Here is a 23,644-nt window from a genome sequence, read left to right as displayed (position 1 = left end):
AACTTAGATATGCAACAAAAATCTTCCTTATAAAAAATGCAAATTCCTGGTTCCCCACCCTGGAGATTCTGATTCTGTTGATATAGCGTAAAACCCTACTATCCCTGTTTGCTTTGTTTTGTTTTAAGTTCCCTCATATGATTTCAATCATCAACCCAGGTTTGGGAAATGTTAGGAGGTACAGGAAAGAATTTCTGAATACTTCTCATTTTTTGTCTCATTGTCAACTTTTCCAACAACCAAAAGCACCTTCTTTTTCACATCTAAATAATCACTAGAAGAGTTAAGGGAAGATATATGAGTCATTCACACTTTAGTAGAAATAAGTTTACTCAGCCAGCTTTCTGCCTAATGCCTAGCTGAGACTCTGCCCATTTATGGGGGAGTGGAGGGTGGGAATTAGAAGTGTTGATAGAGGAGGAAAGAGAAGAAAACAGGAAGAGGGAGAGAACAGAAGTTCTCCTGAGAGAGTAAGGAGTAAGGATTTTGGGGGAAAAAAAAAGAGTAAGGGGTTTTGAACTGAGCCATATGACTTGAATGGGATGTCTCATAATGGGGAAACTAGAGAATTTATAGTAACAAAAACCCATGCCAGAGTTATGTCAGATGATAGATAATTAACCACTGTTTGCCTGAGCTCCATGGGAGATACCAAACACAGCATTAAGACCTACCTATACAGCCCATGGTTGGAGTGTGGTCTAACTCCTCACTACTAAGTGTGGACCATCAGCACTGGCATCACCAGGCAGTTTGCAGGAAATGCAAATCATGGGCCCACCAGACTTCCTGATTCGGAATCTTTTAGCAAAGTCCCTAACAAATCCCTGAGCACATCAAAGTTGGAGAAGGTCTAGTCTAACTAGGCTTAGTCCCAGAGAGCCCAGGAAATTACCTGCTTCTAAGAGGACATCAATGGGCAAGAGGCAGGGCTGTACCATGAAACAAGGGAGTGGGGTAATGAGGAAATGGGCAGAGAGGCTTTAACTCCCCAAAAAGCTGGTCCTGAGCAGCTCTCTAAAGGAAGGGAAAGGGCATAAGTCAATATAACTAAGAAGCAAATTTGGGGCCCTAGAGTTGGAATCCACTGCTGGGTTTACAGCTCACTTTGCCACCAACTTGCTGTAGTACTTAGCATAAGTAATTGGCCTCAATTTCCTCTTCTGTCAAATAGAGCTTCCTTTTAGGACTGTTGTAAGGCCCAAAGGAACTAAGATGAGAAAGCATGTTGAAAATCGTGAAGCCTTGGACAGGGTGAGTCACCATGGCTGCTTCTCAGTGTCCTTATGAGACCCCACGTAAGCCTGCCTAGGCTTACAGGCAGCAAAATGTACCTGTTTCCTCCCCACAACCCTTCAGAGCTGGAATCTCAGGCTGAAAAGAGTTGGAAAAACCAAGTCACATGAGGGTGTTACTACCGAATAACACTTCAAGGTATCTGCCAGGATTTGGTTGTAAAGAAGACCCTTGGAAATGGATATCAGGTACAGTTAGGTAGGAGTGGTCCCAGCACCCCCCAAGTCTCATATCCACCCACCTACCAGGGAGCAGTGGTTCCCCATTCTGATTGCACACAAGAATCATCGATGTCCAGAACACCAAAATGGCTAAAATAAATATCTGGACAATATCAAGTGTTGGTAAGGATGCAGAGCATCCCGAATACTGAAACGCTGCTGCTGCACGTATAAAATGATATGGTCACTTTGGAAAACTATTCAGCAATAGCTGCTAAGTTCAGCACATGTACACGTTAGCCCCACTCTTGGGTATACACCCGAAAGTAAGGAGTACACATGGCCACCAAAGCCATGTACATGAATGCTCACAACAGGGGTATATTCATAACAGCCGCAAACAACCCATACGTCCATCAATCATTGTAAGACTAAATAAACTGTGTGCTGTGCTATGTGTGGCACTGCCCAGAAGTCCTGCTTCAGGACAGAGGTACTCCTTTCCCCAGCTGTGGGGAGTATTTACTCTGACACTTTTGAGTACCTCTCCGAGAATTGCCTACCACCTTACAGTCCCTTTCAGGGGGCAGCTCACATCTAATAACTAGTTCACACAAGCCTGGATCTCTAGCCTTAATTCAGGACACCTCTGAAGCTCCAGCCCAATCTCAGCGCTCCCCATGGGATCAAGTGAATCCTGTGTTCAGTCTCCCCTCTATCTGCCCAGTCCGGCTTCCCTCACCTCTTGCAAAGGTTCCAGAGAGCTTGACCCAATGACCCTCTGTGAACCAATCTTCCCTTCAGAATCTGTTTCCCCAAGAACCCAACCTAGCCAGCTGGCATCAGGAGTGGCTCTGGGAGGTAGCCCCTGAACACTGAGAGCTGTATCCCCCCGCCCCACTACCACCAATGGCTGACAGTGAGGACCATGGGTACAGCCGGAGGACTGAGGCTCAAGCAGCAATGATGAAGCTAACACTTTCTTGGGTGGAAAGTGGAAGGGAGCGCAGTGCACTGCAGGGGCAATGTCTCCACAGTTTGAGACGTTGGGGGAGTAGCAATTAATTTACAAGCCCACAGAGCTGTTGCTGGGACTCTCATGCACTGCAGAAAGAAAATGAAGGGCTGAGGGTGATTAACCACTAATTTAAGGCCAAGTGTGAAAGCCAAGGGCCTCCTCAGCTGCATATAAATTCTCTCCTGCAGCTGGAGGGGAGGGAAAAGCTGAGGAGCAGGCCCAGGGCTTAATTGTAAGTGGAGCAGAACATCAGAGAAGGTTGAATTCTCAGCCCACCAAGCGCCTGGCCTGCGGCAGCAAGGTCAAGAACAACTTGAGAAAGAGTGGGACTTGTAAGTGACCCCTCAGGGCGTGCTTGAAGACAATGCTGAGGATGCTCCCTCAGTCTGTCCCCTCCTCTCTTGCCCACCAGACTGATAAGTAGGGCAAGTCGCACCTCGGCCCCACTGCAGGAGCCATCGTGCGCTGGCGGAAACTAGGAGAGCAGGCAGCATGAGATCTGAGAGGCTGGATCAAGGAGTGAGGGCTATGAAGTTGGGTAAGGGGGCGTTTACCCCACAGTTCAAGAATTAACACCCTGGCAAGAACCCCAAAAGATGGTATTAACACATTGCTGAGAGAAAGCAACGGCTACGGCACAAGAAGTACAAACGCCAGGGCTGCCGGGTCAGCCTGTGTGAGAAGGAATCAAAAGGCGCAGAGAGAGGGCACCGGTGGGTGGAAATGCCACAGCAGGCCAGAGGACCCACTAGTCGTCTGTCTTTCCTTTTCCAGAGACAGGGGAAAGCTGGCGAGGGGCGCCAGCGGTATGACAAGCTCAGAGGTGAGTGTCCTTTTAAGACCTGAGAGGAGAAGCTGCTGTTACAGAACTGGGCACCCTGACAGCCATGGAGATGATAGATAGGGTCTCAAAATAAGAGGCCAGGTGGCAGCGCTTACTCAGCAGAAGTAAGGTGGGTGCAGTTATCACAACCACTGGCAAGGTCAGAGCAGCAGCTGAGAAGAAGGCCTGACCCGCAGAGCTACAGAAATGGTTAAGAGAACCCACTTCCCCAGGGGCAAGCCAGAGGGGCAGCCAACAAGGACACTGGCCATCCCAAATAATCAAAAGAAACCAAGGCCTGGTGATCAGGGACTGAGGGCCGCAGCTCAGTAAAGACGCATGATCCCCTGCCTGGTTTCCAGACCTGAGCAAGGTTTCAGGTCCAACTGACTGAAGGTGAGACCAGGGGCCCGGGAGTGAGGGCCTTGTGACCCCAGAACAAGTACACATGGTAATGATCCCACCAGTCCCTCCCGAGAGCCTTACACAGCCATTTATTTGGGTAACCACCACTGGAAAAAGAGGAATACCCAGGCATTTCAAGGACAATTAGACATAGGCCCAAATGGATGTCGGTATCAGGGACACAAAAAGTCATCATGGCTTCCCGTTAAGATGGGAGCACATGGAGACCAGTTGATAAATGGATTCCCAGGCTTGGCCTGGGAGGCTGGAGAGCAGGTATAGACTCATCCCGATGCCCACACTCCTGCATGACCACTCAGAGGAGTGCCCTCGGGATCTGCCAGATCCTGTTCAAATCCTGGTCCTGTCCCTTCCCGACAAGTGACCCTTGGACTCATTTTCTCCTCTGCAAAGCAGCGGTAACAGCACCTGCTTCTAACAGCAGCTGTGAGAACTGCGACGCTCAGTGTTTCACGACACCTCCTTCCTCACTCTCAGCTGACTGCTGTGCTGCTTTTTCTGAGAAAATGGGAGCAGATCATAGGGAATGCCCCACACTTGCAGCCTCATGCCCTTGCCCCCCACCCCTAGGTTTGGACCCCTCCCACTTGGCACTAGGCCCTGCCCTTGGCCTACTGCATCCAACAGTTCTCCCTCATCTCCCCACGATCGGTTTTCCTGACAAGTGATCCTTCCCATCAAGAGAGAAACGTGATGTTTCTCTCATTGAAAAAAATAATAATAAAGGCTCTGCTGAGACTGCACTCTGCCCCATGGGCCTGCTCCCTTGGCTGGTGGAGGACACTCCTGGGAAGGCTGTCCAGATGCCCTGTCTCCGCTCCCTTGAGAAGTCCCTCCAATCAGGCTCTGCCCTTACTAGTCACCATTCACCCTCACAGTGCCAAAGCCTCCAGACCCCTCTAATCCTTCTAAGGCTGCTCTGCTGCTACCCTGTAGGCCCTGACATACATGACCCCTCAGCCTCTCTGACACCACACCCCCACCTTGGTCACTGCTTGGTCCCTAACCTCTATGCACCAGCATGCCCAGCTGTCAGGCCTGGGGCCACTTCCCCATCTACATCTGCTCTAGAAGTGATCTCATCTAGGCCTCGGGCTTAAAAAAACTCTGCTCTTATATTTCTAGTCCCAACTCTGCCACAAAAATCCAACCACTTCCTCAACACCCCATCTGGATGTTAAAGAGGTTGACATGTCCCAAGCAGGACTTCTGATTTCTTCAGAACCTGCTCCAATCCTGGTTTTCTCCATGCAGAAAATAACACCACTGTTCCCCCAAATGCTCAAACGAAAGACCTAGACTCCTCTTGCTCCCTCACCCCACATCCCATTGACTCTCTCTTCAATATACCCAGAATCCAGCCAACTCTCCGCCCTCTGCTGTAGCCGTCTGGGTCCACACCACCACCATCTCTCATCTGGAGGACTGTACAGTGTACTAAGAAGTTCCTGGCTTCTACCTTTGCCCCCTACTGTTTTCAGACTGTCATCTTTTTAAAACACAAATAAAATCTTGACATGTCACATCCCAGCTGAAACCCTCCAGTGACTCACCGTCTCCCTGAGAACAAGATCCTCAGGCTTGCATGGCCTACAGGTGGGACATGGAAGCCCAAACTGTGGCTTGCCCTCACCTCCAACCCTTGGCCAGCACATGCCCTTCCAGCCACTTTGTCCTTTGTGCATCCCTCACACACATCAGGCTCTTTCCTGCCTCTGGGCCTTTGCTTTTGCTGCTTCCAGAGCTAGGATACCTTCCCCTGATGTCCACAGGGCTCATCTCCTCACCTTGTTTAGGTCTCTGACAATGTCTCTGACCCCAGCCCCACCAAAAGCAGCCAGCCCATCCTGTTACTCCTTAGCCCCTTAACCCTGTTTTATTTTTTCTTTGCAATACTTATCACTCCCTGATGTTATTTTTTTAAATTAACAGACTATTTTTTTAGAACAGTTTTGGGTTCACAGCAAAATTGAGCTATGAAAATATAGAAGATTCCCACATCCCCCTACTTCCCAAGCCTCACCTACCATAAGCATCCACAGCAGTGGTACATTTGTTAGAATCGATGAACCACCATGGATATATCATTATCACCCAAAGTCCAAATTTTACGTTAGGGTTCGCTCTTAGCATTATACATTCTATGGATTTAGACAAATGTATAATGACAGGTACCCACCACTATAGTATCATAGAGAATAGTTTCACTGCCTTAAAAATCTCTTGTATTCCACCTATTGGTTTCCCCCTTCCCTCCTTCAAATGCTCTCTTCCTCTTTCTCCCCAAACACCTGGCAATTGAAATCTTTTATTGTTTTGCCTTTTCCAGAATGTTTTATAGTTGGAATCATACAGTATGTACCCTTTTCAGACTGATTTCTTTCACTTAGTAAGATGTCTTTAAGGTTCCTCCTTGTCTTTCGTGGTTTGATAGCTCATTTCTTTTGAGTGTTGATTAATATTCCACTGTCTGGATACACCCCACGATTTATCCACTTACCTATTACAGGACATCTTGGTTGCTCCTCGGTTTTGGTAATTAAATTCCTTTACATTCACAATACACAATAGCAGGTTAAAGGCACTGATGAGTCCTACTTAAAGAAAATTCTTTACCCTGGGTAAACCTAGTTTTCCCCATATTTGACCACTGACAATGCATCCAAGTGCAAGCTCCCAACTCCTGGGACCATAGGAGTTCATCCCAGGAAGACAAGCCCTCCAGGCTGGGACAGCCGAAGAAGGCTGCTCCTTGAAGGAAGAGGGGCTGAGAGAAGCAAAGCAAAGTGAGGACACTGAGGTAAAGGGAACTGTTGAGTTTGGGGGTTTGGAGGATGTAGGTTGGGCGAGGGTGAGGACCCCAAAAGCAGCAATGGCAAACCCAATTGGCGACCTGCCTCTGGTGACCCACAGCCACATAGCAGCGGGGTACCCCTGGGCAGGCCAGCTCTCATCTGCCCCTCAGTGCCACTGTAAGATGATACCCTACTGCCTAGAGCTTCCGAGTCTATGGGTGAGTTCTTAGGTTGGTTTCTAGAATTCAAAAAGCCTAATTCCTCTAAAACCCAGACTGAGTCTCTAACAACAATTCCCCCATTAAATGGATCCACAGAGAAAAGACACTCCACAGAAATGAGAAAAAATATATGCAAATCATATATTTGATAAGGATCTGACATCTAGAATCTAAAAAACTTAACAATAAAAAGATAAGTTACACTATTTAAAAATGGGCAAAGGTTTACATGTGAGATATAAACCTAAAAGCAACAAATAAACAGGTCAAACACACAGAGACTCATGGACATGGACTATAGACTAGTGGTTACCAGCGGGTAGGGGGTGGGGGAGGAGCGGGGAGGTAGATGGGGTAAAGGGGTCAAATATGTGGTGACAGAAAGATCTAACTATGGGAGTTGGAACACATGGTGTAAATATACATATGCCTTACTGTGAAAGTGTACAGCTGAAATTTATTGGATTTAGTTAACCAATGTCACCATTTAAAAAAATTAATTTAAAATATATATAATATCCAGATTAAATAAATAAATAAATAAGGGCAAAGGATATGAAAAGACATTTTTCCAAAGAAGATACAAATGGCCAATATGTACATGAAAAGATGCTCAACATCATTAGTCATTAGAGAAATGCAAATCAGACCCAAAACAAGATGTCAGCTCATACCCACTAGGATAGTCATGATCAAAAAGATGGACAATAACAGGTGCTGGTGAGGATGAGGAGAAACTGGAACTTTCCTACATTGCTGGTAGGAATGTAAACTGGTGGAGCCTGGAAAACAGTTTGGCAGTTCCTGAAAAGGTTAAATGTAGAGTTACCATCTGAACCAACAATTTTACTCATAGGTATATATCCAAGAGAAATGAAAACACTAAAACTTTTATGTCCACACAAAAGCTTGTACATAAATGTTCATGAAAGCATTATTCATAATAACCAAAAAGTAGAAATAACGTAAATGTCCCTCAATGGACAAATGGATAAACAAAATGCATCTATCCATATAAGAATTATTCAGTCATAAAAAGGAATGAAGTACTGTTACATGCTACAACATGGATGAACCTTAAAAACATTATGCTAGGTGAAAGAAGCCAGACACGAAAAATTTTTACGATTCCATTTATATGAAATGTCCAGAATAGGCAAATTTATAGCGATAGAAAGTAGATTAGTGGTCACCGGGAGCTTGAGGGGAGGGAATTGAGGCGTAACCGCTAATGGGCATGGAGTTTTTGGACTGATGGAAATGTTCTGGAATTAGATAGTGGTCAAGGGTTGCAAAACTCTGTAAATGTGCTAAAAGCCACCAAATTTTAAAATACATTTAAATAATGTATATAAAAGGATCCACAGCTCCTTAGAGAAATGGCTGACTGCAATTCTGAGGAGCCTAGACCATCATTCCAGAAAGCAAGCACACTTCGGAGTCCATTGTGTTTATATAAAAAGTGTAGCACAGTCAACCTGAAGAGGCTCCCACTGGCCAAAGATGGGACAATTTGAGCATCACTGAAAATAATGAAACTCGTCAAATTTATAAAAATCCATACTGATAGTAAAAATTTTTTTTAAATCCAAAGTCTGCTAATAACCAATTATCTTCAAGAATGCAGAGCATCAGGGTCCTGCACACAATGCTTGTGAATGTGTGAACTGGTACAACAACCTTAGAAAACAGTTTAGCATCATCTAGTAGTTCCACTCCTAAGTATATACCCTGCAGAACTGCATGCCTATGTTTACCCAGAGACGTGTATAAGAATGTTCTGAGCAGCATGTTTCACAATAGCCACAAGTCAGAAACAACCCTGATGTCCATAAACAGCAGACTAGATAAGTAAACTACGGTATATTCACATTCTGGAACGCTAGGCAATGATGAAAAATGAAAGGACTGCTGCTACAAAGAACAATAGAGGTGTACAGCAAAAAGAAAATGTTAAATGAAAAAACGTCAGACATAAAATAGTAATTCCACTAATTAAAATTCAAAATGAGACAGAGAACTATTTGGTTTTGGATGCATGCTTATGTAGTAAAAGCAAAAACAAAGCAGATATGAACCCTAACTATTTAAAACGGTGGGTCCCTCTAGAAGAGACGAGCTTGTGGTGGGAAGGGTCTCAGGGCATCGTTTGGAGTTGTGGCAATTCTCTGTTTTTGACCTAGATGGTGGCAACTTGGGTGTTGGCTTTTTATTAATTCGTTAAAATGTATAACCTATTTTATACACTTTTACATTTAAAAATGGGAGGGGGAACCACTGGTCACCTTTGGAGGCTGTTAGAGCACAAACTTATTTCTCTAAAAATTGATAAAGAGAAAGAATGGAGGCTTTATTCTACCATATGTAGCATATTTATAAATAACGAAATAGGTAAAGAGGCAAAGTTCTTCTTAACAGAAATATAGCTAATGCAAACAAAATCATCAAATTAGAAAAAAATCACTACCTGGTGAGGAGAAAAATATGACAAAATCAGGAGTGAATATGCAGTAAAGGTGGGTTGGCCACAGCTCTCAGGGTTCCACATCTCTTCCAGGCCCTCAGCCCTCCAGCCTCTGTGGGGAACACCTGGTTTCCTGCAGGCCACAGCACTCCCGCCATCACGGCCAAGCTGTGAGCAGAGTAACCACTCCACTGGCCAGGCCAACAGGGAGATGGGCTTATTTGCATGTGCTTTGCATACTATTTCATGTCGAAAATTTCCACAAATATTCCCAGAGTTCTGCCAAGGTGGAGACACAAGCATCTCTAGTGTAGCCCCTGCAGTGAATTTCTAGTCCTGAGGCTGGGAACAGAGTCCAGGCCTCCGCTGCCCAGATCAGCTGAGCGATGGTTCAGAATAGCTCCTAGTGGGAACAGGGGTCTCAGGAATTTGGTGCTGACACATAATGAGATGCCCACCTCCATTCTCCTGCCTCACAAACCCCCCTCACCAAGGCAGTCTAGAGGACCCTCCCTACCCTTACATCCCTCAGGTGGCCAAGTCTGGTTTCTCCCTGTGGGGCTTGTCTTGGCCTTGGCTGGGGAGTGGTGAGGTGGGAAGGAAGTCTGCTGTGATTTGCCGCCCTGCCCCCAACCCTGCTCAGGGGCACCAGAGCCAAGCCAGCTTTGCAGCTTACCGGGCCAGCTGGTGTGAGAGGGGAGGGGCTACCAATGCCCAGGCCTAGCTGGGGGTGGCAAAAGGGCCCACTCAGACAGCTAAGACCAGTGACAAAGAGGTTTGGAAGGGGAGCAGTGGCAAGGAGACTGGGCCCTGTAGGGTGGGGGAGGCCTCCCATCAGAGGTGCCCCATCTGGGACAGGGCCAAGTGGGGCAGGTAAGATGGCAGCCGGTCACCCAACACCCGGGGAGCAGGCAACGGTGGCAGCCTGGTGTCCGATGGAGCTGCTGATAGAGGTGACACCAGATATCCTGCTGTGGGTGGGGCTGGGGGAGGGGAGGCAGGAGTGGGGAGAGCCCTGTTCAGAACTAGTTTGAATCCCGGCTCTGTCACACACTCACCTAGGGACCCTGGCTAGAAGCCTTAAACCCTCTGCATATTCAGCTTACCCATGTGAAAATGGGGTGCTGTGAAGGTGAAGTGAACGAATCAACACAAGGAGCCTAGTACAGTGCCTAGCACATAGTAAGTGCTCAACAAACATCATATGTTGTCATTATGGAGTTTGGGCTCAGTAGTGGTGAGTAGAGTGGTAGACAGCTAAATGCTAGACAGATCCACAGACTGGAAGCTCCAGGAGGCGAGGCCACAACATTCAATACCTATTTGTTGAATGAATGCATGAGAGTAAAACTATGAACCAGTAGCCACTAAAGTGATTTATCAACCAATCAGAGGATCCTAAGTAAGAATCTGAGCTCCAACCCCAGGTCTGCCTCTTCCTGGCTGAGCAACACCAAGCAAGTCATTTCACCCCTGCAAACCTCAGTTTCCTCATCCATAAAACAAGAATGATGATAATTAGTGAATATTCTCTTCATTGGTGTATGGCAAGGCTAAAAACAGAAAACGAATATGGAAGTGCAGGGCACGCTGTTGGCGTCCCTTTGTCAGATGGGGCACCCATTCCCCAGCTGCTCTTGGTGCTGGTTGCTAATGGCTCAAAGCTGCCCCCTTGCCCTGAGCACTGGCCCTGGCTTCCACAGGAGCTGCCTTACCTAGAGATGCCTGGGAGGTTATGTCCACCCTGGGGAGGCAGCCAATGACAGCATGATAAGGGGATACAAAAGTCTGGCCCTTTGCCTCAAGGAAAAACAACTCTGTAGTACTTGCTGCTCCCACTCTAGAACTCCCTGTGGGATCGGGCTAGCACTAGACTTCAGCTGAAAGCCATCTTTCCCCAGTTCCTTCCTTACCCTAACAGGCACCCTGGCTCCCTTCTCCTGTGAGTTCGCCTGCAATAAATCACTTGCCCAGGAATCCCTGTGTTGGTGACAGAAAGTATTCTGTAAACGATGAAGCAAATGCACGAGTATGGGGCTGTTGTATTTTCCAGGAAACACCACTGAAAGGAGAGGAGCTGGCAGGGAGGAACCAAAGAGGAGGAGGAGGTCTACTCTGTGGGCAGAGTCTCTCCTGGAACCTGTAGGCAGGCAGCGGAGACTCGCAAGACACCAACAAGACTGTAACAGCAGGGATATATAAGTGCCATGAAGGAAAATAAAGCAGGGCCAGGGGTTGGAGAATACCAGGGGCTATTGCAGAGGAGGCATCTGGGAAGACCTCTTTGAATAGGTGACACAGGAGAGATGAGAATGTCATGAGCCAGGCAGACCTCTAGGGCCAGGCACAGGGAACAAGCTGCAAAGGCCCTGAGGCAGGAGGATATCTGATACGTCCAAGAAATGGCCAGGAGCCCAGTGAGGATGGAGTAGCGAAATGAGGTCAGAGGTATTGGGCAGCTAGATCATACAGGGCCTTCTAAGTTGTTATAGGACTTCCTATAGGACTTTGAGTTTTATTCCAAGTAAGAGGAACTCACTAAAGTTTTGAGCAGAGGAGGGAAGTGATCTGAGTTAAGTTTTAAAAGGATCTCTTTAGCTGCTTGGGCAAGACAGGGGGCAAGGAGACCAGCTGGAGGCTGCTGCAATAATCCAGGGGAGCAGCAGTGGGCGCTTAGAAGGGAGGGCAACAATGGAGGCAGTGAGAAGTGATCAGATTCTGGTAGAGGCAGAAGGACTTACTGATAACTGCATGAGGAGGCGTCAGGAGACAGATAAATCTAACTACCAATTTACAGAGGAGATGGAGTGACACATTAAACTATACCACGAGGAGACAATCAACAAAATCCAGACCTGGAAGATTCTACAGGACAAACATCCTGGCTTCTCCAATAGATAAATTTCTAAGGAAGAAGAAAATGGAGGGGAAACTGGATTAAAAGAGACTAAGACACATCAACCAATCAATGCAGGGACCTTATTTGGATATTGACTCAAAAAAACTGTTAAAACAAAAAGACACATCTGACAACTGGGCATGGGAATATGGAGTGGATATTAGATGATATAAAGCAACGCTTGCTTCTTAGGTATAAAAATGATGTTGTGTGGGGAAGAATCAAAATGGTGGAGATGATAGAGGCTCTGTTCATCCTTCTGACAACCAAATCAAAGTTGTGATGGAAACAAGGAGCAGCAGCAAGGACAAAATTTCCTGGGATCTTGATGAACAAGCCATACAACTAGGGAGAAATCCAAGAAAGCACCCTGTAATGGCAGAAGGTAGGACGGGGCGAGGACGCGGAGAGACCAGTCTTGAGCAGCTAAGACGGAGGGTGCAGTGGCAGAGGCAGAAGCCTCTTAAAGGGGCCGCATCCAGGAACGGCCGCAGTGATGGACCCGCTCGCTCTGAGTACCAGTGCCGATTCAGCTGCACACAGGGGCCACTAGGGACTCATAGGGAAACTTTGTCAGAGTGAGGGCAGAGGCGAGACTCGCTCTGTACAGAAGTGCTAGCGGTACCCATTATTCCCTTGTGAGCTCCCTCAACCATCCCCAGTGTGCGGACACAGCAGCGCTATTGCCATAAGGTCATCAGACTGGATAACAGAGGTCGCTCTGCCCAGAGGATTCACTCATTGAAACCCCAGCTTTCTCCAACTGGTGGCCCCACCCAAGCCACATCCAGCTGTATCCTCAGTGAGTCAGGTGTTCCTTGCTGAGCAGCGCCTAGACTCACACTGGAGCCAGCTGGCCTCAGTTTCTGGCGTGGCCTTTTGAGGCAATTCTAAGCACAGCATCTGTGGTTTGCTTGCTGAATCTTAACAGGTGGCCCTGGAGGGGCACAGGCTCAGCTAAATTGGGCCTGTAGTTGAGCCCTTCTCAAGACTGTGCCACTGGACACCTTCTTCACAAATCCACAGTAATAAGACCGGGAGACTTAGGAGCTTTGCTCAGTACAAAGAGACAGACACAGAAAGGCAGCCAAAATGGGAAGACAAAAAAACAGAAACCATATGAGAGAAGAGAACAGAGATCCAGACATAATGGAGTCAAGTAATCCAACAGATGCAGACTTCAAAACACTGATGCTCAATGAACTTTTGGGAAGTGTAGATAAATTCAGTGAGAACTTCGACAAAGAAATAAAAAACATAAAAATGGAAATTATAAAAGGGAACCAGCCTGAAATGAAGAACACATTTTCTGTGATGAGAGGGATATTAAATGGAATAAACAGAGAAATAAACAGAGTGAATAAACAAAAGGATCAAATGACCTATATAGAGGATGAGAAAGCCAAGGACACGCAATCAGAATGGCAAGAGAGAAGATGCCAAGATTATAAAAATAATTTAAGGAGCATATGAAACACTATTAAGGGTCCAAATATCCGTTTGATTGGCGTAACTGAATAAAATCAAGATGTCGAACAGCTGTTTGAAGAAATAATGATGGAAAACTTCCCTAACCTGGTCAAGGAAAGAGACATAAAACCCCAGGAAGCTCAGAGAATTCCAAAAATCAGGGATCCAAAGAGGCCCACATCAAAACACATTATAATTAAAATGCCAAAGGTTAAATACAAAGAAAGAATATTAAAAGCAGCAAGAGAAAAACAGATAGTTACTTATAAGGGAAAACTCATAAGACTGGCAGCAGATTTCTCAAAAGAAACTATGCAAGACAGAAGGGCTTGGCAAAAAATATTCAACAGGGTGGAGACCCAGGACCTACAACCAAGAATAATTTATCCAGCAAAGCTATTATTTAGAGCTAAAGGACAGATAAAGAGCTTCCCAGAGAAAAATAAGCTGAAGGAATTTATCACTGCCAAGCCGGAATTACAGGAAATGTTGAGGGACTTCTTTAAGAGGAAAAAAACATGTATCAAAAACAGGAATAAAGAAAGGTAACAACTATCTTCCTATCTATAAGTACCTCAAATGGAAAAGAATTAAGTGCTCCAACCAAGAGTGGATGAATGGAAAGGAAAACAAGACCCCTACGTGTTGCCTATAAGAGACTCACTTCAGATTAAAAGACACAGACTAAAAGGAAGGGGATGGAAAAACATATTGCTTTGATGGACCTAGAAGGTATTTAAGTCGGACAGAGAAAGATAAACACTATGTGATTTCACTTCTATGTGGAATCTAAGGAATAGAAAGAACAAACTAATCAAAAATGACTCACAAATAAGTGGACAATTTGGTGGACAGAGGGGAGAGGACTTTGGGGGGCTGGAGAATGGGGTGAAGGGTTAAAGAAGTACAAATTAGTAGCTGATTTATGGACATGGGGATGGGGAGCACAGCATAGGGAATGCAATTAGAATGAATACATTGGCTAGGTGGAGGGTCAGGGGAGGGAGGAGCAATGGGGGGATCGTTTTTACAAAATATATAGATGTCTAACCAATATACTGTATACTTGAAACTAATAAAAATTTAAAAAATAATAATGTAGTGATTTGATAGGGAAAATTTTTATCTTTTAGAGATACAGCTTGATATATTTGTGATGAAATGATGCTTGGGATTTAGTTTGAATTATTATGTGATGGGGGTAGGGGGCAGAAATGAAACAAGACTGGCCATGAGTAGATAACAGTTGAAGCTCACTAATGTGTACATGGTTGTTCATTCTACAATTCTCTCTACTTTCAGAGAGGCTTATATTTTTCCACAATAAAAAGTTTAAAAGTAAAGGACAGAAGAAGAGACCAAGTCCCAGGGAAGGCATTGAATGGATCAAGGTTGCTCCGTGAATCAGTGTCAGGGCTAGGACCCACCCTGGGCCACCCAATTCCCAGCCCATACTCCTACCCCAGGTCAGCTGTATCTTCTCTGGCATTTGGTTAAGGTTGGACCCAGGCAGGCCAGGGGTAGAGTGTGTGGCCCTGGGGAAGGCCCAGGTTGGGCTGAGGGACACTAGGTCTCAGCCAGGCTTTGCAAGGAGCTGGGAGAGCCCTGGGCCACCTGCTCCAGCAAGTCCAAAGAGTTCAGTCATCTTAAATATCTGGCATTTGCTCCAACAGCCTTATTTCTCACTTCCTCGTGTTCCTGAGCTAATTCCCTCCCCAGCCCCTATGCCCGGCTCTCACATTCCAATTTCTGCATGTTTGTTCCTGTCGTCACACTGCCTGGAAGGCATCTTCCATCTCTCTAAATCTACCATCCTTTCCTTCCAGGTCTACCTCCTGCAAAAGACCTTCCATGACCAACCACCCTGCCTCTGGGGGCACGCCTGCCTGCACTCTAAGAGAAGCGATCATCTCCACTCCTAACCAGAGGTGCTGGGGCACAGAAGTTAAAAGCGCAGCCTCCGAATCCAGACTGCATGGGTGTGAATCCTGCCTCAGACACTTACTTGCAGTGTGATCTCAGGTAAGTCACTCAACCTCACTTTTCACATCTGTAAAATGGGGGTAACCTCAGAGGTTACTGAGAAGGCCAAGTAAGGCAATAAATATGGATAAACAGAACAGTGCCTGGTGTGTCTCAGTGGACTTCAGGCCCCCTTGGGCTCCCTGGGACTGTCTCCAGGGTCTGCCCCCGGCAGGATACCCTAGTATCATGCACACTGTGGGTGCTCAGTCACCACTTTCATGGCTACTCGGCTTCTACAATGCTCCTTCTAAAGCCCTCCTGACACCCAGACTTACCTTCCCCGCTTTCCCATCCCGGCAGGTTTTGTCCACCCCAGGATTAGGAAGAGGAGGAAAGGAGAAACAAGAAACCAATCACAAATAAAAACTCTTCAAACCCAGTGGCAGCATCTGACTCAAATGCCATCATGGGGGAAATGCAATTTAAATGCTCATTGTTTTAGATTTCTAAGAAAAATCTCAGGTATCATCAAGTGTAATTTTAATTGTTTTTATGAGGAATGATATTTGTTGTATAAAATACAAACAGCACAGGGTGCTGAAGTACACAGAAAACACTCCCTATCTTGCCTGCACTCAGCCTCCCAATACCTGCCCCCAGAGGTAAGCTCTGCTAACCTTCGGATCTGTGGCCTTCTAGACATTTTTTTCAATATGAATACGGAAATACATATGTGCATTTTTTAATGGCATCATGCTAAACACCTTGTTCTGTAAAAGTGACTTGCTTTAACTTGCTGATACGTTCTATCTTTCTACCCCGGTATTAAGCTCTGCCCCGTTCTTTTCTCTCGATGTCCCTAGCACCTAAAATGGTGCCTGGCACACAGAAGACATTCTATTGAGATTCACTGACCAAATGAAAGAAGGAACAGCTGCCTAAAATCACATCTTCTGGAAAACTCCTAATTATGTTATAGCCCTCCTGATGGACATTTAGCTTGGCCGCACTGACCATTCCCACCCAGGTCTCTTTGCACCCTACTAAGGGGGTGCCTGCAGGAGAAATCCCTGGACAAGGAACTGCTGGGTCAAAATTTTAATCGCTATTGCCAAAAGGGTAAAGCCAACCTGCTCTCCCCGTCTGATGTGAGGGTTCCGGTCTCCCACGCCCTCTGCCACATGAGGGCTTTATTATGATAAGGACTTTTATTTCTCGAGTGGATTAACCCTAGTGACTCCACCCCTGATCATCAAATCTCCATTTGTCCCTCTTGAATAAATAAGTATATCATTTTATTATTTCTGAGCAGCACGAGGGAACCAAAATCCACAAATGGGGAGCTACGCTCTAGATAATAAACAGAAGCAGTTACAGATGCAAAATCTGAAATGCCTCATTAATTTCCCAAAATGGACATGTTATTTTTTTTAAACTGTCAAATTCAAACAAGTGTGTCTTTTATCCCTCCCCCAACACAAGAAACAAGAAAATTAGGACCTTTCCACTCTCTCCCCACTCTCTACCCCTCCCCATCCCAGTCCATGGTGCCAGATTTAGCAAATAAAAAGACAAGACATCTAGTTAAATTTGACTTTCAGATAAACAACAAATGAAATTTTTAGTGCAAGTATGTCCTCTTTCGGTGGTTGAACACTATCGGTTGCCCCAGCTGCTGGCAGTGCTGTCAGCACATGACCCTCGGCTGGCGGCCCTTTCAGGGGCTACTGCTGCCGCAGAGCCGTCTGCCAAAGGCAAACCCAGTGCTGATGGCTGCTGAGGTCTAAAGGCCTGACCGTTCCAAGCAAATTCGGCTCTAAATGGCCACTCTAGCTCCAGAGCGCCCCGTGGATCCCTGAGGTGTCCTGTTAGGTCTACACCAAAGCTCTGCTTCTCCCTCTGGCCTTCCTGCTTCCTTCTCCTGCCGCCCACAGGCCAGGCTTGGGGACCACTCCTCCCCAGAACACTTATCCCTGCTTCTACTTCCTGGGACCCTGACCTGCCCCACCAGTCTCCAGTCCCCACCTTTCGCCTCCAGTCCACTGGACTGGAAACCAGCTGCAAAGTGCCCACAGTGGGTGGGTCTGGTGCTGGCTAATGGGTTTTATATGGCTTTCCAGTACGTTCTAAATTTTCCACAACAAACATGTATCACTTTGGTAAGAGGAAAAAATAATAAAAGCTTTTTTTTCTTTAAGAAAAATCTAAAACTAAAGCAAGCAGCCCCCATCCACCTGGTACCCCCCAACTCCTCCTCCATTGCTCCCACCTGCTTCCCCAGGACTACCCCCAAATCGGTGAGCTCCCCCACCCCAAGTGTGCTCCCCTATCCTGCCAGGCCCACATGCAGTTTCACTTCTCCACTGAAGGGCTTCTACCACCAGCTAGTCCCTGCTGGGGGGTTAAGTGCACATTTATGAATGGTTTCTTAATTTATTAGAAGAAAAACGCTGTGTGTCCTGAGACTAGTGAGGAGAGAAAGTAATGAGGGGACCAAAATGCACTCACTCACTCTACAAGTATGAGCTATGACTACTGGGTGCCAGGTATTGGGGATGCTGGGAACAAGGATGCAGACCCTGCCCCCATGGACTTCACAGGGGGGCAATAATCCAAAGCCCCCAAGGATACTATGTGAAGGGAGGTGAGTAGGCCATGAGGATGGAGGCTCCCAGTCCAAGCTCAAGCTTCCCGGAGGAAGAGAAGTCTCAGTGACCCCAGAGGGTGGGGAATGTGTAGGGAGAAAGAGGGAGAGTGTTCTAGGCAGGAGGAACAGCCTGTGCAAAGGACTGCAGGTGACAGAAGAATGACTTAGTTGAGGAACTGAAAAGTTCCGAGCAGCTGGAAGGCAGAGGGAGGATGAGAAGGGAGAGAAAGCCCTGGCAGGGGGACTACTACACTTTGTCTTCAGAGCAAGGGAGCCGCTGAAGGATGCAGAGCAAGGGAGCGACAGACTCAAACGTGCATCTTACAAAGACTGCGCTCCTGCTCAGTGAGGCCCATTGATATGGGTGTTATTATTCTGATCATCCACAACTGTCACTCAAACTTAATCATGCAAACACTACCTTCCGTACAGGGACTTTAGCCATGAAGTACCGGAAGCCTGTATCTCCACAGAGGCCAGCATGTCCCCAGCAGCTAGGTCCACAGCCCTTTTGATCTTGCAATAGGTAATATAGGTTAAGAGCATGGACTCTGGAGCCTAGGTTCAAATCCTTGCTCCTCCACTTTCAAACTATGTGATCTTGAACAAATAACTTCTCTGTGCCTCAGGCTCCTCATTTGTAAAATGGGGATAATAATAGTACCTACCTCATTGGGCTACTGTGAGGATTCAATGAGTTAAAACTTGTTGGGACAGACCTGGCACATGGCAAATGCTGTGCACTGTTAGTTTTTACTGTTACTCCTGCACTCTTACCTCAAGGCCCACAGGGCCAACCACTTGCAAGAACAAAATCTCCCTCTACCTACCTTCCTCTACCCCTGAAGCACCTCTTTCTTGGACTCTCCACTGCTAAGGGCCAGGACAGAGCCAGAGAGGAGGAATGTCTGGGCTCTAAGACAACCAGACACTCTGACCTGGGTCTGGGGCCTTGTCTCAGCTCCCTCGAGCGCAGTGGAGAGAGCACTGCACTCAGAGCCAGGAACTGAGTGCTGCCCCTGGTTCTGCTGTTGACCTTTTCTGGGCCTCAGTTTTCCCTTCTGTAAGATGAGAACAAGAACAGCTTGCAAATGTCTTATCAGTATGGCTATCAAAGGAGCAACAAGGGCAGGGAAAGAGCTCTGCAAATGTCCATGTCTGTCATGGACACAAGAACCCTTAATGGCAGCCTCTTCTGGCCTGGGTTTGCTCCTCCACACAATGGAGTCATGAGATTTGCTCAGCACTCACTATGAGGAACCCAGAAGCTGAGGACAGCCTGGTTTGGGGCTTCTGAGACTCCCTGACACTAACTGGGACTTTCCCAAGGGTTGGGACAGAGAGACAAAGACCCCTGGTCTGAGCTGAGCATCCTAGGAAGAAAGTGCCAACCCAAGAAGACCAGACTGTCACTCAAGGCCTTCCACCAAGCCTGGCCTAGGCCAGGGCACTCACACCAGGGGCCCAAAAAGACCCCCTGGAGACATCGGGACTGAAGCGTTACTCTCAAGATTCCATAGCTACCTATCATTTCCAGGTCTAGGAAGGGCCTAAATGGGGTTGTCTGGTATCGGTGGCACTTTGGTCCTGGGGGATGGAAGGACAGCCCAAGAAGGGGTTCATCCCCCTCCTTCAGGTTGCCACCAGAGTTCAAGTTCATTCATTCACTTATTCCACATTTACTTGGTGCCAGACCCTGGCCAGGTGCAGAGTTCAAGACAGATAAATCAGATTCCTACCCTGAAGGCACTTTCCAGTCTACACAGCAACAGACGAGACATAAATAGCCAAACCACAAGGCTGACAGAACCCAGGGCAGGAGGCAAGGATCACACCTGGGGTATCAAGGAAGCTGCCCGGAGGGAGTGGCTTGCCGAGTGGTGATTTGGACATGTGATGGAAAGGCAAGTAGGTGACGGATAGAACCTCCAAAATCACTGACAATTATGTCTGCACCCTGCTATGCCAGAGCCAGGGCAATGTGGGTTATTTATGGTTATGCCCAGGGAAAAGCGGCCACATGTGTCACAGCACGTGGGGTGCAGAGCAGGTGGGGGTGGGGGGCAGTTAAGACTTGAAGCTGGTTCTGACCAAGCCCTAAGGTTTGCCACTCTGTCACTTACACCCTGATGACCTTTTATTCTTTTCATGGCCTCCTGTAAGACAAAAATAAGGGAGAGAAAGAGTTCTAACAGGCAGCAAGTGGCCTGGAGAGGAGAGTAGTGTCAGGCAGACCACAGCTTCTGCTGTATCTGCCGGCCATTTAGCTTTACCTCCTTCTCCTCTCCCCCCTGCCCCCTGCTATCCCAGCTGCGAGGGAAGGGGCAGAAGGACAGAAGAAAATATCTTTAACTGTAAACCAGACAGGGCACAGGGAGCATCAGCTGCTGTGTTTCTCTCCAGCCCACTCTGATCCATAAACGGCCTATGCACCAAGGTGGCATCAGCTCACCCTTCTCGCTGGTACCTGAACGTCCCAGGCCAGAGATTCGGACCCCAGAGGCCCGGGTCTCAGCTTCCCAAGGAACCCATTTCCTGCGTTTTCCCGTGGGTAAAGGCCTCTGCCGCCAGCTCCCTCTCCCAGGGGCCCACAGTAGGGGGGCATCCTGGCACTGCCTGTGGTATGCTCACGAACCGCAGCTCTTGCAAAGCACCCCCAGCCGCGCTCTCACCTCTCGCCAGGTGACTACCCCAATCCTGCCTCGCGCTCTCGCCGGGAAGACGCCAGTCTCTGCGCCCACCTCCAACATGCACTCTGGACCCTCTCTCTCCACACCTTCTATCCAGACCCCCTACCTGGGGGCAGGAGCGCCCAGCACCATCGGCGGCGCCCGGGGCCTAGCGGGGCTTCTGGGGCCCGGCCTCAAGCCGGGACGACTTCCTTGGGGAAGAGGAGGTTGCGCTGCCCCCGCCGCCGCCGCCGCCGCCACCGCGTCTCAGGGATCTCGCCCGGGCTGCGGGAAGGAGGAAGGTCAGAGCTGGGAGGTGGGGGCGGAGGTGGGGGGGGGGGACGTGCACAGATGCGCGCAGATTAGAGAGGCATTTTTAGCGAGCCAATGGCGGGCGGCGCAGGGCGGCGCGGTTCCTGCGCAGGTGGAAGCGCCGCAGTTGCTGAGGAGGCAGCAACCCGCTTAGCTGGAGCTGGCGGCGCGGGGCGGGGGACGCAACTCCCTCGGCCCCCGGGCCAGCGTCTTTCTCCAGAGGGTGCTTCTGGCCGGGGCAGAGGGGTCTGAGGCGGCGGGTGCAGGGAGCATCTCCCTTGCGCCCTTCTGGGCCCCTCCTGCAGGCGCGTTGTGGACCCAAGGGTGTTGCTCCCCTCCCCTCTCTGACCTTTCCCCACCTCCTTGGACATTCCTCCGGCCCTGTTTGTTGGTTTCTGGTCTCTCCTCATGCAGCGTCTGCTTGGTACGTGCGGGTGCGTGTAGGGTGGATATGTGTGTGTTGGGGGCCGGGGGGGGGGCGCGGGGGTGCGGTGCGCGCGCGCGTGCTCTGCCCTTCCTCCTCCAGCACCCCACCAATAAACCACCCCCACCCAACCCCCAACTTTGTCCAGAAGTGTCCCTTGACCCTACAGGTCAGTCACTAACCTCCCCGTCCTAGTTCCGACTGGACCCGCTGTCACCAAGACAGACTCCAAGCCATCTCCTGGGCACTCTCTGTGACCCCCAACAGCCTTGACTCTTCTTGCCTTGAACCCTGAATGTTCCCTTGTTACTGGACACTGCAGGGGGGGACTAGGGCAGCTTTCTTCACTGCAGAGACGTGCAAGGGACTGATGATTCATTCAACATCTCTCTATTGAGGGCCTGCTATATGGCAGCACTGATAAGGGGACTGGGCTGCAGCAGTGCACAAAACAGACTAAATTTCTGCCTTCAGTTCACCTTTGTGACAGAAGACAGATGTTAAATATAATAAATAATATAGAGAGTATATTTTAAAGTAGGATGCATAAAGTAGGAAAGCAAAGCTAGGGAAAGAAAGTGAAGATGTTCAGGGTGGCAAGATCAGGTCCCAGCCATTTGAGGACCAAATTTGACCAGAAACCCCTCAGGTAGGCATGTGGACTCTAGTTTGCCACAGACCTCTCCACTCCCTATTGTTTGCACCTGGGCTGGTCACACATTTCTATGTCTTGCCTTCCTTCTCCATCTCTCACCAGAGGCATTGAAATTCATGGCCCCAGTGACTCAGGGGAATACCCAAGTGCAGTATTTATTCATTTGAGAAAACTGCTCTGAGCACTGACTGCATGTTAAGTATTAGAGCCAAGAGAAACTCAACACCTAGTTAGGCCAGATGGTAGTATCCAAAGGATGAACAGGATAGCCAAGTGAGCAGACGACGTTCCAGAGAAGGTAACAGGGCTCTGTTTAGGGCCAGACAGATGTTAAATATAATAAATAGTATGTAGATAAAGAAGGCTTCCGGGAGGAGGCAGCATTCTAATGGGGCGCTGAATGCCAGCTGGGATTCTGAAGAGCCACATGAAACAGGAGACAGGGAAGGATTATTGGTAGAGGCCAGCAAAGCGAGGAGACATTTGGCGGGTGGCTGGGGCTGGGGTCCTGGAGCATTTCTAGACACCATATAAGGGGTATGCTAGTATCTAGAGCTGATGAAGTCCCACCCCCATTCGCACTCCAGAAACTTCTGGTCCCAGCTCCCCTCACCTCAACCTGAAATTTCCCATTGCCCCAGGAAAAGGCATAATGAGCCTGGGGGGGAGGGGTGAGACGTAGAGTTCACTCAGTTTCTTGTTGGCTGGGTAAAAATGGGCATGGTATTTAACCCCTCTGAGGTTCAGCCTCCTTCTCTTAATACCTATGTGACGAGTTTCTTAATTGATCTGTGCCTTGGCGTCTTCATTTGGAAAACGGACACAGCAACAGCACCTACCTCACACGTGTGTGTTACACAAGACAATCCAAGTGAACCGCTTAGCACATAAATGCTCAGTTAATTTTGTTGTTTATTATTATGACAATTACACAATTACGATTGCCTAACAAGGTTGTTGGAATTAGACAAAGGACGTAAGGCACCTAGCAGAGTGTCTGGAACCTGATAGGTATGCAGTAAATAATATCTACTATTATCATTAACTACATATACCCCCAAATCTCTCCCCTTTTGGTCTACCACAGTGCTGTAAAATTCTCCCTTCAGACAGAACTTTTTTTTTAAAGTGAAGAGGCTAGTTCCCCAAGAGGCTCTTAAAGTGCAGTCTAGGATGGATAGACTAGAATTACTGTCCCTCCCCTACTCATACATTAGCCTGGCTCCGTGTGTTATCAGGGCTTTGATGCAGATGGAATGGAGCCCAGGACTGGTAAATTTTCAGAAGGCAGTAAATTCCAGAGCACAGGACACTGACTAAGAGAGGACACTGTCCCTTGGCAGCCAGGCATTTAGTGGAGGATGGCAAGAGTGGGACAACCACAGACATTCACAGGGTA

At 47.9% G+C, this 23,644-nt stretch overlaps 1 protein-coding gene across 2 annotated transcripts in view; it reads right to left on the bottom strand.

Annotated features, from left to right (window-relative positions):
• The window catches only part of PACSIN1 (protein kinase C and casein kinase substrate in neurons 1), a 55,026-nt gene extending 33,837 nt beyond the window's left edge, over positions 1-21,189 (bottom strand). The window contains exon 1 of one of the 2 annotated variants that reach the window (XM_016146947.2): positions 20,982-21,189. The gene's annotated coding sequence lies outside the window, so the exon portion shown is untranslated. The other variant, XM_016146949.2, reaches the window with a different exon arrangement.
• Positions 21,190-23,644: the final 2,455 nt, after the last annotated feature.

The sequence above is a fragment of the Rousettus aegyptiacus genome, unplaced genomic scaffold, assembly GCF_014176215.1.
Source record: "Rousettus aegyptiacus isolate mRouAeg1 unplaced genomic scaffold, mRouAeg1.p scaffold_m13_p_1, whole genome shotgun sequence".
Classification (NCBI taxonomy): domain Eukaryota; kingdom Metazoa; phylum Chordata; class Mammalia; order Chiroptera; family Pteropodidae; genus Rousettus; species Rousettus aegyptiacus.
Note: the sequence above shows the minus strand (reverse complement) of the source record. Positions and strands in the feature narration are given on the sequence as shown.